The sequence below is a fragment of the Phoca vitulina genome, unplaced genomic scaffold (assembly GCF_004348235.1).
Source record: "Phoca vitulina isolate PV1807 unplaced genomic scaffold, GSC_HSeal_1.0 scaffold34, whole genome shotgun sequence".
NCBI lineage: Eukaryota > Metazoa > Chordata > Mammalia > Carnivora > Phocidae > Phoca > Phoca vitulina.
In genome coordinates, this window is record NW_022589737.1 from 18,653,360 (window position 1) to 18,665,751 (window position 12,392).

A 12,392-nucleotide genomic window follows, 5' to 3' on the forward strand; every position below is an offset into this window, starting at 1 on the left:
AATCTATTATTTATTTGCCCAGGAATTTGGGGAAATAACAAGAAACTAAAATATATAGTTTTGTGTTAAGCTCCTATTCTGGCTGTGGCATCAAGATTTATGTTTAGGAAATAATTAAGAAACAAATGTAGATAAACCCTTGTCAGTCCCTCGGGATGCTATTCTACTGGTTCTTTCCCTCTGTGGTCAAAGAAAAGAGTTTGTAACAACGTCTTTAATTATTTAAAGCCCAAACTATATCTTCCAGGCTTATGATGCTAAATGCATCCCATTTCATGCAAAAATGGGAACTTTCTGAACAATATGTAAAACAGTAAGTGCGTGCCACATTTATCGTCTCTTTAGAAGAAAAGATAGTGCTTTGCATTTAAACTTACCAGGATTAGGGGAATGTGACCCTGTTACCTGGCCAAAATGGATTGACCCAGAAATCAGAGTCAAAAGTAATTGCCAAGAGCTGAACATGGTAATAATAGCTAAATATTTAATGAGCACTTACTGTGAGTCCAACACTAAGCTGAGGTCTTCATTTAATTGTTTTATTTAATCTTACAACTGTTCTATGAGGTTGGTCAAAATATTATTAAATGCATCTCGATAATAATATGCATGAAGTTATACAGATACCCTGACAGGATTGAAAAAGTTCTCAATAATCATTCAACTTTAAACACGTCTCGCAACCAGCCCACGCCCTCAGAGAGTCTTAGTAACTGGTCCAATGTCACAAGCTAGGAAGTGGAGTTGCTGGGGTTTGAACCCAGGGTCTTTCTGTCTGCCTAACTGTAGAGCCCTTACTCTTTTTTTTTTTTTTTTTAAGTAAACTCTATGCCCCATGTGGGGCTCAAACTCACAACCCCAAGGTTGAGAGTTGCATGTAGAGCCCTTACTCTTAACCCATAGCCTGTGTGGCCAGCTCATTCTGCTTAATGAGGGTCTTCTGTATAGCTACAACTCAGTCAAATCCTCTCTTCCTGGAGGCTGTGTTGAAGGTGACACTTACAGGGAGGAAGGGTGGAAGCAACAGAAATATAAAAGAGGTAAAGACAGAGAGCACAGGATTAGGAGAATGGGCACTGGCAGGAACCAGAAAGGGTGAGATGACAGCCACGTCACTAGGGCTTAGGCAAGGTCACAGAAATGTTGGACACACTGAATGACCCTGAAAGACCTTTAGCATTCCAGCTCTCATTAGGCCTGATAATGTGACATTTCCTCAAAGAAGTCACCTGAGGTCATCTCTGGCCCTAGCTCCCTGAGCAAACCTGAAGTAACACAGAAATGATCTTTTGCTTGGGCAAGAATCAGGTTCCTGAAGAAACTGTCACAGAAGAAAGTTAACCCTGACAACATTCCTGACACCTAAAACACACGGAGTGCTCTCTAATTAATGACATAGATGACCTACACTTCAAGAGAATTTAGGAGCTAATTTGACTATAAATTGACACTTGCTAAAAGCTTACTTGAAGCAGTTTCTGAGACCGAGTCTGAGAAACTTGTTAGTTTTCCAGAACTTCAGCTTCTCGAAATTATCTCCCAGTATTATCTTAGGCCACCGTTGAGTGAAGATTTAGTATTATAGTTTTTGCTCCAGTGAAGAGAGTCATGTAAGGAGCATCATTTAAAATAATAAATTACTTTTGTTTCACTGGGAGGAAAAATTCATTTTTCCAAGTGAACAATACATGCTTCCTTTAATTATAAAGATAATTTTAATAACAGAATAGGTTTTCTGCCTTTTCTTAGGTGCCAGGAAACTCACAGCTCCAGTATGATGAGCAAAGGCACATTAATATTCCATTGTAATATTCCATTGGTCCCAGATACCTGGGACCATTTATATACCTGCTGTTTCCAGTACATTTTGTTCTCATTTTTTAAAAAAATGACCTATTCTATGTATTTTACTACTATAAGTTATCTCCAGACATTTTTGAAAGTGTTAAGTTGAACCATCTGAAGTTGCCAATAGTCAATCATTTTTAATCTATAAAAAGAGCAATTCCAGTTGGTTCAACTTGTAAATCAGAAGTAAATACAGGATGTATGTGCATGGGGAAAAGTTCCAAAGGGCACATGGCAAAAATTTAACTGTGAAATCCTACAGTGAGTCTGTATATGCTTTTTAAAAAAAAAAGATCTCTTTATTTATTTGAGAGAGAGAGAGAATGGGGGGGCAGAAGGAGAGGGAGAAAGAATCTCAAGCAGACTCCCTGCAGAGCGTGGAGCCCAACTCGGGGCTCCATCCCACGACCCTGAGATCATGACCTGAGCTAAAATCAAGAGTCAGATGCTCAACCAACTGAGCAACCCAGGTACTCCCTGCGTATGCTTTTTGTTTTCTTCTTCTTGCTTTTCGTATTTTCTAAATTTTCTATTGCTTCTACTTTACTCACCAACACTGTTGCTTCTTCCTTTTTGCTTCTGTCACAGATCATGCCTTATTTCTCTGTAGTTACTACCCTGCACTTACTATCTTGTACTTATTACCTACACTTATCATTACTCTACACTTACTACCCACACTTGATACCTTGTACTTACTGCCCTGAACTTATGACCCTGTACGGCACCTTAAAAAACAAAAACCAAGCAAACAAAAACCCTATGTATCTCTTCTGTGAATTTCTTGAGAGCAAATATTGTGTCTTGTTTATCTTTATATCCACTGTACCTGACTCATTGGAGGGACTCAACACGTGTTTCTCTAATTGAATGAATAAATGTATCTTTGTCAGGCTTAACCAAATGAGAGCATAATTCATATATAACTTTTCAAGTAATTGATTTTTCTAAAAATAATTGAATAAAGCTTTATAATTACTTTTCTATATTTTACATCTTCTCTTCTATTAATGTGCTAACCTTTGGATGACATACATTCTTGTATTATATTCAGGTGACATTTACATTTCTTTTCAGTTTATTCTGACCTGGCAGTAGCTTTTAGCATTGCATGACTACAGCTCTAAGATCATACTTGGATGTTTTCCAGATCTCTTAAGTTGAACAGAGGCTATGTTCAAAGAATGTCCTTGACTCTTGTCCTCTTTTGCTTGGAATTGTTTCCTTTAATGAACCCAGTATCTATCCCAACTCTACAGCAGATAACCTTGAGGGCATTTTGACTCAGAGCTTTCCTCTGTGTTTTACATCAGTGAGGCTGTGTAGAGTTTACAGCATCCCTTTAAGAATGACCAGTTTCAGATCATAATGATGCCCTGAGCCTGAAATGTATAAACAGCTCTACATTTCTATGAACAGGGAGGCAATAAGCTGTGACAAAAGCCAATGCTTCTCAAAATTCAATGTACGTACGCAACACTGGGGATTTTTGCTAAAATGTGGATTTTGATTCAGTTGGTCTGGGGCGGGGTCTGAGTTTCTATGTTCTAACAAGGTGCTGCTGGTACTACTGGCTTGGGCCCATAGTGTGAGTAGGAAGACTACGCGCCCTCTTGTGTAGCCCTGGGTTTCCTTAAGTGCTCCGATCTAGAGGCTGGAGAGAGTTCATCTTCAGTAAATGTAGAAGCTCCATGGCTGGTGGCATTGCCTCTGAGCCCCGCCCCCAAGTTAGTTCAACTTTTTGGTGCTTCTCCATCCCCCTTTATCCTTCCAGATGCCCTCTGCAAGGTATGTCATGGAAGATCAAGGTTCTCACTGTGACATTCCACTTGAGCATAGCCTTTCCCTATGCCCTGAATTGTCCTGTCATGTATCCAATCAATTCAAGTTCTCATTTGAAGCTAATTTGAGGAATAGGTCAATAGACAACACAGTTTAACATGGTAATTTCAATTTGAAAACACAAGTCTTTGGTTTGCATCTTTGCTCTGCCATTCACTAGCTAGAGATCTTGGCAAGTCGTTTTGTGCCCTCAAAGATGTGGACATCCTAATCCCTGGAACCTGTGCATGTTACCTTGTTTGGAAAAGAAACTTTGCAGGTGTGATTACATTAGGATCTTGAGTTGGGGAGATTATCCTGGATCATCTAGGTTTGCCCAGGGTAATCACAGGAATCCTTACAAGAGGGAAGCAGGAAATGTCCACAACAGCCAAACTATGGAAAGAGATCAGATGTCCACAGACAGATGAATGGATAAAGAAGATGTGTTACATATATACAATGGAATACTACTCAGCCATCAAAAAAATGAAATCTTACCATTTGCAACAATGTGGATGGAACAAGAGGGTATTATGCTAAGCGAAATAAGTCAGTCAGAGAAAGACAAATACCAGATGATTTCACTCATATGTGGAATTTAAGAAACAAAACAGAGGATCATAGGGGAAGGGAGGAAAAATAAAATAAGACAAAATCAGAGAGGGAGACAAACCATACGAGGCTCTTAACTATAGGAAACAAACTGAGGGTTGCTGGAGGGGGAAGGGTGGAGGGATGGGGTAACTGGGGTGATGGACATTAAGGAGGGCACGTGATGGAATGAGCACTGGGTATTGTGTGCAACTGATGAATCACTGAGCTCTACCTCTGAAACTAATAATGCATTATATGTTAATTAATTGAATTTAAATAAAATTTAATTTAATTTTTAAAAAGAGGGAGGCAGGAAGATAAAGCAATGTGGAGACAGAAGCAGGGATTGGAGTGATGCAGGCATGAGCCCAGGCAGTCTCTAGAACTTGGAAGAGGCAAGAAGCAGACTCCTGGAGCCCCAGAAGGAACCAACCCTGCTGACACCTTGACTTTAGTCCAGTAAAACAGATTTTAGATTCCTGGCTTCCAGAATCATAAGAGAACAAATTGTATGGTTTGAAGCCAAGCCACTAGGTATGGGGTAATTTCTTAAAGCAGCATTAGGAAATTAATACAATGTTTCTGTTTCTTAGTTTGTAATATACGACTAATGATAGCAAGGTTAATAGTTTTGATGCTAGTTTTATATATATGAAAGTGTTCTGAAAACTCTAAAGCTATGGATCTCAAACCTTAGCGGATATAAGGATCACTTGAGAGCTTATTAAAATTCAGATTTTTCAGGGTGCCTGGCTGGCTCAGTCGGTAGAGCATGTGACTCTTGATCTCAGGGTTGTAGGTTCAAGCTCCACGTGGGTGTGGAGATGACTTTAAAAAAATCTTGAAAAAAAAATAAAATTGAGATTTTTTTTTTCTACCCCAGGGATTCTGATATGATATGCTTGGTTAAGCTCATGAATCTGCATTTCCAACCATCACCTGAAACTTTCTCATTTAGGTAGTCCACAGACCGCACCTATAGGCATTGTTCTAATGTGTGATTATTGATTAAAATTTAAGCCCCCTGGTGGACAAGCGGAGGAGATTTTGCGGGGGGAGAAGAAAGCAAAGGTCTAAATCACCCTACAGAGTCTCCCACAAATGAGCAAATCGTTGCAGGGTCCCCTCAGATGGTGTTGGTATGTATCATGTCCACAGCGGCATCTATAAAATAATGATTTCCCATCCAGTGGCAGGATGTGGCCAGCAGCGTGTGCAGGGCGCAGTCACCAGGTCATGGTTCTCCCATGCCATGCGGCATGTCCCTGGGGCAGCTTGTCTGTCCTTCACGTTCAGAACACATAGGGGCCTCCACGTTTAGAACAACTGAACCAGATGCATTTTGTCTATAAAAGCAATGCTCAGAGAAGAGGACAAACAGATTTTTCTACATAAACCATAGCTGAGGTCTTATTTTGTGCTAGGCACTGAGTCTCTGTTCTGAAGGAACTCACAGTGGGCTGGGCCATAGACATGAAGCTATCCCAGGGGCATGCACAGAGGATCAAAAAGACCAGAAGAATCTGCCAGTAGAGGAGTAGGAAGAACCACCACTTAAAATGTTGCTAATAATTTTAAAGTGCTTAGACCAATGGCTTGTACCTTTCCTTAACTCTGCCTATCTTTCAGGGTGTTGCATGAGCCCAGAGGGGACAACAAATTCTGCTTGGGTGATGGTTAGTTTTCTGTGTCAACATGACTGAATCACGGGGTGCCTAGATATTTGGTCAAACATTATTTGGGATGTTTCTGTGAGGGTGTTTTTGGATGAATTTTACAGTTAAATTGATAGACTGAGCAAAGTGCATTGCTTTCCCTAACATGGATGGGCCCCAGCCAGTCAAGCCTAAACAGAACAAAAAGGTTGACCTTTCTCAGAATAAGAGGGAATTCCTCCTGCTTGACTGCCTTTGAACTCGGATATTGATTTTCTTCTTGTTTTCTGGCTTAAACTGAAACATCAACTCAACTTAGGTCTCAAGCCTGCTAACCTTCAGACTAAAACTGCCACTCTTGTGGGTCAGCCCTCTTGCTGCTTGCTGACTGCAGATCTTAGGACTTACCAGCCTCCTTAATTGCATGAACCAATTCCTTATAATAAATCTCTCTCTCTCCTCTCTCTCTCTCTGCCTCTTTTACTAAACACGCACACCCTGTTGGTTCTGTGTCTCTGGAGAACTCCGACTAACACAGATGGGTATCGGGGAAGGCTTCACAGAGGAGGTTACTTCTCAGAGAGAGGTTGACATCATTTCTAAATATTCTACTTTATAAACTGTAAATTCCTTTGTCACTCATCCATTCATTTCAAACTACACTTAGGGTTCAGATTAATTTCGTGAATACTTATGGCGCGCCAGGCACTTTGCTAGGCACGGAGGTGGGGGTCTAAGAATAAGACATTAGCCCTGACCTTCCAGTGAGAAAGTCAGGCTTGAAGGCAAAACACTGCAGAGCAATATCATATGTACAGATGATCTTCTGAAAGTGGCAGTCTTATTCTTACAAAATAAAAATATGCTGTCCAGTTAGGATTGCTAGATAAAATATTGCACGGAATAGCCAATTACTGGTTGTTTATCTGAAATTCAAATTTACTTGGGCATCCTGTGTTTTTAATTGCTTGATCTGGCAACTCTCTAGTTCTCCCTCCACATCAAGAATGGTATAGACATAGGAAGACAGGGGCCGCCTTGGACTCAGAAAGGAAGATACCCTTCTCTTCTCTTCTCTTCTAGATGATTCCCCTCCGCCTTGGCCAGCCCTCACCCCCTGAGACTTCTGCAGATACTGCATACTGGCTGACAGAGCAAATCCCGAGTATAGCATTCCAGAAATGGTGTAGGCAATCCCTCCTGGGACACAGGGGAATGCCTTTGACTCTGCCTCTGGGGAGAGGAGGGGGCCTTCATGGCCTGAGGCTAATTCTGCTTTCCCCAAAGGCCCTGGATTTGCTGCTCGAGGATTTACCTGGATTTGCTGCTCGAGGTACTTTTAGTTAGTTAAGGCCAGGGCCAGGTTGGGAAAGAGGCAAGCACTCCTGAGTGCTCTTAGAGACAGGCTAAGTGGAGGCTGAAAGCAGGGCATTTGGAATTAGCCAGCCTGCATCTGAATTGTTGCTCTGTCACTTACTTGCTCTATGAACCTGGACGTGTGACTTAATCTTCCTAAGCCTCCATTCCTTCGTGGATAACCTGAGGAAGATCATTCTCCTGTGAGGATTAAGTAAAACGCTGTACATCAGGACAGTGCCTGGTATCCAAGGATATGTGCTCAGTAGATGGTGGTTGTTACTAATGCTTCTGAGTCTCTTTTACATCTAGCTTATTACTGGTCTTGTGTTTCCAATATACTGCTGCACACATTTTTGTGCATTTGGCTTTTTAAAATTTATTTTTTTTTATTTATTTATTTATTTATTTATTTATTTATTTATTTATTTTAGAGAGAGAGAGAATCCTAAGCAGGTTCCACACCCAATGCAGAGCCTGTTGCAGGGGTTGATCCCACGACACTGAGATCACGACTTGAGCCGAAACCAAGAGTCTGATGCTTAACCAACCGAGCCACGCAGGCGTCCCTGGCATTTTTTTTTTTAAGTTTTGAATGTGTGTCTTGGAACAAATGCCTAGGAGTAGTATTATTAGGCCAAAGACTATCAGAGACACAGAGCACAGGCTCTGGACCCAGACCAGCTAGGATCAGATGCCAGCTACGCTCCTTCCTGGCTATATGATTTGGGGCAGATTCCTTCACTTCTGTGTGCTGCAGTGTTGTGGAATTTAAATCAGTATTAGTTGTTCTGGTGAACGTGTGATTGGTCTTAGTACCTACTGGCAGGTTACCTTCTAAAACTATAATAACTATTACAGTAACCATCCCATCAGACGAAGAGCAGATTGTATTCTCCTTTGTGTCTACCATTTTTAAAAAGTGTTTTTACATTTTTCTATTTCTTTTATATTAATTTTTGTTTTTCATCATACCTGTCTTTTCCATTATAAAATTTTCTGTTGCTTCAAGCTTCAGAAGTTATATTCCATTTGCATCTAAATGACTCTAACTTGGCACTTTAGGAAGTAAATGGGGAAGATATTTTGGGAACAGGAAGCCTTTTTAGTCCCCTTTATTTAGCACCAGTGATGAGAAATTTGAGGCAATAGCAGGAACCAGGGACTCTGAGAACCACAGGAAGACTGACTTTGAATCTGAGGCAGATTTATTCATGTAGTAGTGGGATAAGTGAAAAGTGGAAACAACATAAGATCCAGAATCAGAACATCTTTTTGTTTACAGTGTGATCTTTGGCAGGTGGACAGACTGTCTCCTGATTTAGTGCAAGTCATTTTCAGACAACCTTTTAAAATTTAGCCTACCAACTCAACGCTGTTACCAAGTTAAGGACCCTATAGAGGACACCTAAAAGAGATAAGGGGCGTTATTGTAATTTGGTTGATATGGACAAAAAAGAATAAACAGAAATGGGACTGGGATGCCTGGGTGGCTCAGTTGGTTAAGTGTCTGCCTTTGGCTCAGGTCATGATCTCAGGGTCCTGGGATCGAGTTCCACATTGGGCTCCTTGTTCAGTGGGGAGTCTGCTTGTCCCTCTCCCTCTCCTCCTCCCCCCACCCTTGCTTGTGCATATGCATTCTCTCTCTCTCTCCCTCTCTCTCTCAAATAAATAAAATCTTAGAAGAAAAAAAAAAGAAATGGGACTAACTGCCAAATGGCACATATTTTTACTCCTGGGTCTAAGATACACTGTCCGTATGGGTAGGCATTCTTATTTTTGAGGTGAATGGAAATGGACCTCCCGATTTCTCCAGGACTAGTTTCCTCTACCAAGGTGCTACAGAAGTAAGCAAGCCTGTGTCTCAGGGTATGCCCTGAACAGGAGGGTTGTGGAAAGATTGCTGAGCTCTATAGGAGCTCTCCCCCTGCACACCACCCCAGCTACTGTCCACCGTAATGGGGGGGCCCTCCCACTGGTCCCCTTCTCACACCTTTGCAACATCAAGTGTAGTTCTATTCATTGGTTCTCATTGGTCTATTTTCTCCTCATACCCAACCGAAGAGGAAAGGTCTAATTTTTGTTGGCTCACAGTTTTTATCTGGCAGGAAGACAAGGTCAATGAAGCACACCATTTTCCTGGCTGCCTTCAGTTACCTGGTTCTTCATAGAGTTTTAAGCCCAAACATACTTGCTGTTGGAATTCTAAACACGATAGCATGCATTTTATTCCTCTTTTCAAGGACAATGAACAAAGTGATGTTAGGCATGGGAAAATTCCCAAACATACACTGACATCTGTTTCACCTTTCCTTGTTCTCCAGGGTTAGATGATCACAAATGAACTTTAAAGATATATTCTATATAGCAGGTTTGACAGCTTCTCTCAATCTCAATCTCCTCATCTGTCAAATGGGAATAATAGGAACGCTTATCCCTATCCACCAGAATTGTTGTAAATGTTAAGGAAGATAATGCAGGGGTGCCTGGGTGGCTCAGTTGGTTAAGCGTCTGCCTTTGGCTCAGGTCATGATCCCAGGGTCCTGGGATCTGGCTCCCTGCTCATCGGGGAGCTTGCTTCTTCTCCCTCTCCCTCTGTCTGGTTCCCCTTGCTTGTGCTCTCTCTCTCTGTCAAATAAATAAATAAAATCTTTAAAAAAAAAAGGAAGATAATGCAGAGAGAACATTGTTTTATAAGCCACTAAAGGGCTTACAATTATTAGTTAATATTTTTATTAGCTTCAAAATCTAAACCATAATTCCACTCATTATTAACAGAAACAATAAAAAAGGCAAACCTTCAGGAACATACTGAGGATGGTAACAGCCAGGGCAATTTACCAATGTTCATCAAAGACATATAAATTGTATACATTTAAATATAAATTCTACAATTTTCTTCTTTTCTGATTCATCAATTTCTTTTTAAATTTTTATTAATTCCATCCTATGTTTCCTTTAAGTTAGTTTTGCTCTTCTCTTCTTCTAATTTCTTGGGTTGAGTGTTTAATTTACCGGTTTCCATCCATTATTATTTAACAATGAAAGAATTTAAAAGTACAAATTTGCTTCTGAACGCAACTTTAGCCATATTCCAAGTGTTTGATATGCAGTATTATTATTGCTATTTTATAAGTGGTTTGTAAGTACAGTGTGAGTTCCCCTTTGATATAAGTTTCTTGGAGAGAGTTTGAACATTCCTCCATTCCTTGGAGGAAGTTAGATTTTTTGGTTCATACTTCTGTTAATAATTTCTACCTCTATTGTATGCTGATGAGAAAATATTGAGGTTAAATTTTCTGTTTATTTTTATTTTTGGAGTTTATTAAGATTTGCTTTGTAGTTTTCTATATGATCAATTTCTGTCAATACTCTTATAAACACATGAAAAGGAAAAGTGCAAAATTCTAATTTTCTTAGGCATAAAATTCTACATATATTTATTAAATACCTCATTAGTTAAATTATTTATCTTCTCTGTATTAAGATTTTTTCAAATGGGTGATCCATGGATGAGCTTCAGGAGAGCGGTGTGTACTTTTTTTTATATAGAGGGAAGGTTCATAGTTTTTTCAGGTTCTCAAAGGGATCTGTGACTCCCCAAATATTAATAAAATCTGCTCTATACCCTACTTGATCTGTGAAAGACTAAGAAAGGGAAGTTAAACTACTAAATATAACTTAAAATCATCATTAAAAACTATTCTCAAGCAAAAATTATAATTATTTTGTTAATGTACAGGATTCCTGAGAAACCGTCATATTGATATTTACTATATTGCTAAGTAGCCTTTGCTAATTTTATTCTGGGCCTTGGAATGAGACTCACAAGGAGTCTGGGCTTCTATAGGATGGCAGAAATGGGCCAAGTCACTTAATTAAAATTTATCAAATCTGGAACAAGCTGGTCACATATATTCCGTTTTCCCTCTGAGGTTTGCACTGGGTCTCTTGCAATGTCCTCTGATGAATTCTCTGTCTCTTCCCTGAACACTTCTCCTCAGTTGATAGTCTGAGGAGACAGTCCCATTTTGGAAAGCTAATCATGCCTTAAGGTGACTCAGTTCAAAGTCACATACTTCCTCAAGTGAAGCAGGGAAATAAATGCATCAATTTCCAGAATGAGAATGACAGCCACTTAAAAAACTAACAGCTAAATTATAGATGTATTTGCAACAGGAAGTATCTGGTGACAAACAAGTCATGCATTTTGAAACGATGGATGTGAAGAATTTAAAGTCCACCTTAAAAGGAAAACTGAAGAGGTATTAAAACGAATAGGGAGGATTGAAGCTAAGACCCATGCTCCTACAAAAGTCCCTATGCCTAATCCTCAGAAGTATTAGAAATTCGCAGGGCTGACTTATCCATTAGGCTCACAGTATTATGATACTATGCACAAAAGACCCATGATGCGTTCAGGGCTCATAGAGCTATCCTAATTGCAATTTCTTTTAAAATCAGGGGAAAATGCTGGTGATGATGACAATAATAATAATAGATATAATAATGAACCCAGCCTAGGTTATATTTGCCTTTATACCAATGCAGTTATAAAATATAATATATAATTTTTTTATGGAAGAGGGACCCATGAAGGCAAAAGTGCCTACATCCCATGAAAGTCGTAATGGGGTCATGGAAATTATTGTCTATTCAGTGTGGCGACTGGTCAGTTTCTGATCAGATGCCTCGTGAGGGTTGCCTTGATGTGTGTTTATGCATGGTTTTGAGGCATTGTTGAGAATAGATTATACTCTCTTAGGAGAACAGGGATTGAGGCGATGGAGCCTCTTCATGTCTGTGCATCTTTCTTTCTGTTGGCTTCACTCTGGCTCTTTCTACCCATGAACTTCATTTACTTGCTTATCTCATGACCCAATAGTCTCTAGCCCCAACTAAGCATCAGATTTACCACTGATTTTGGTTTTTTGTGGATCGGAATTCAAATTCTCTGCTGGAGCTTCCTCTAGTCAGGTGTTCAACACAGATGAAATTAGCTGTAACTAATCCTTTCCCTCTCGTTCCCCCCACCACACACACACACACACACACACACACACACACACACACACACACACTCCTGCATGCCCCTCAGTACTCATGGGAGGTATG

At 40.1% G+C, this 12,392-nt stretch overlaps 1 protein-coding gene across 1 annotated transcript in view; it reads right to left on the reverse strand.

Annotated features, from left to right (window-relative positions):
* Positions 1–12,392, reverse strand: part of DEUP1 (deuterosome assembly protein 1) — a 202,557-nt gene that overhangs the window by 128,596 nt on the left and 61,569 nt on the right. The window lies entirely within an intron of this gene.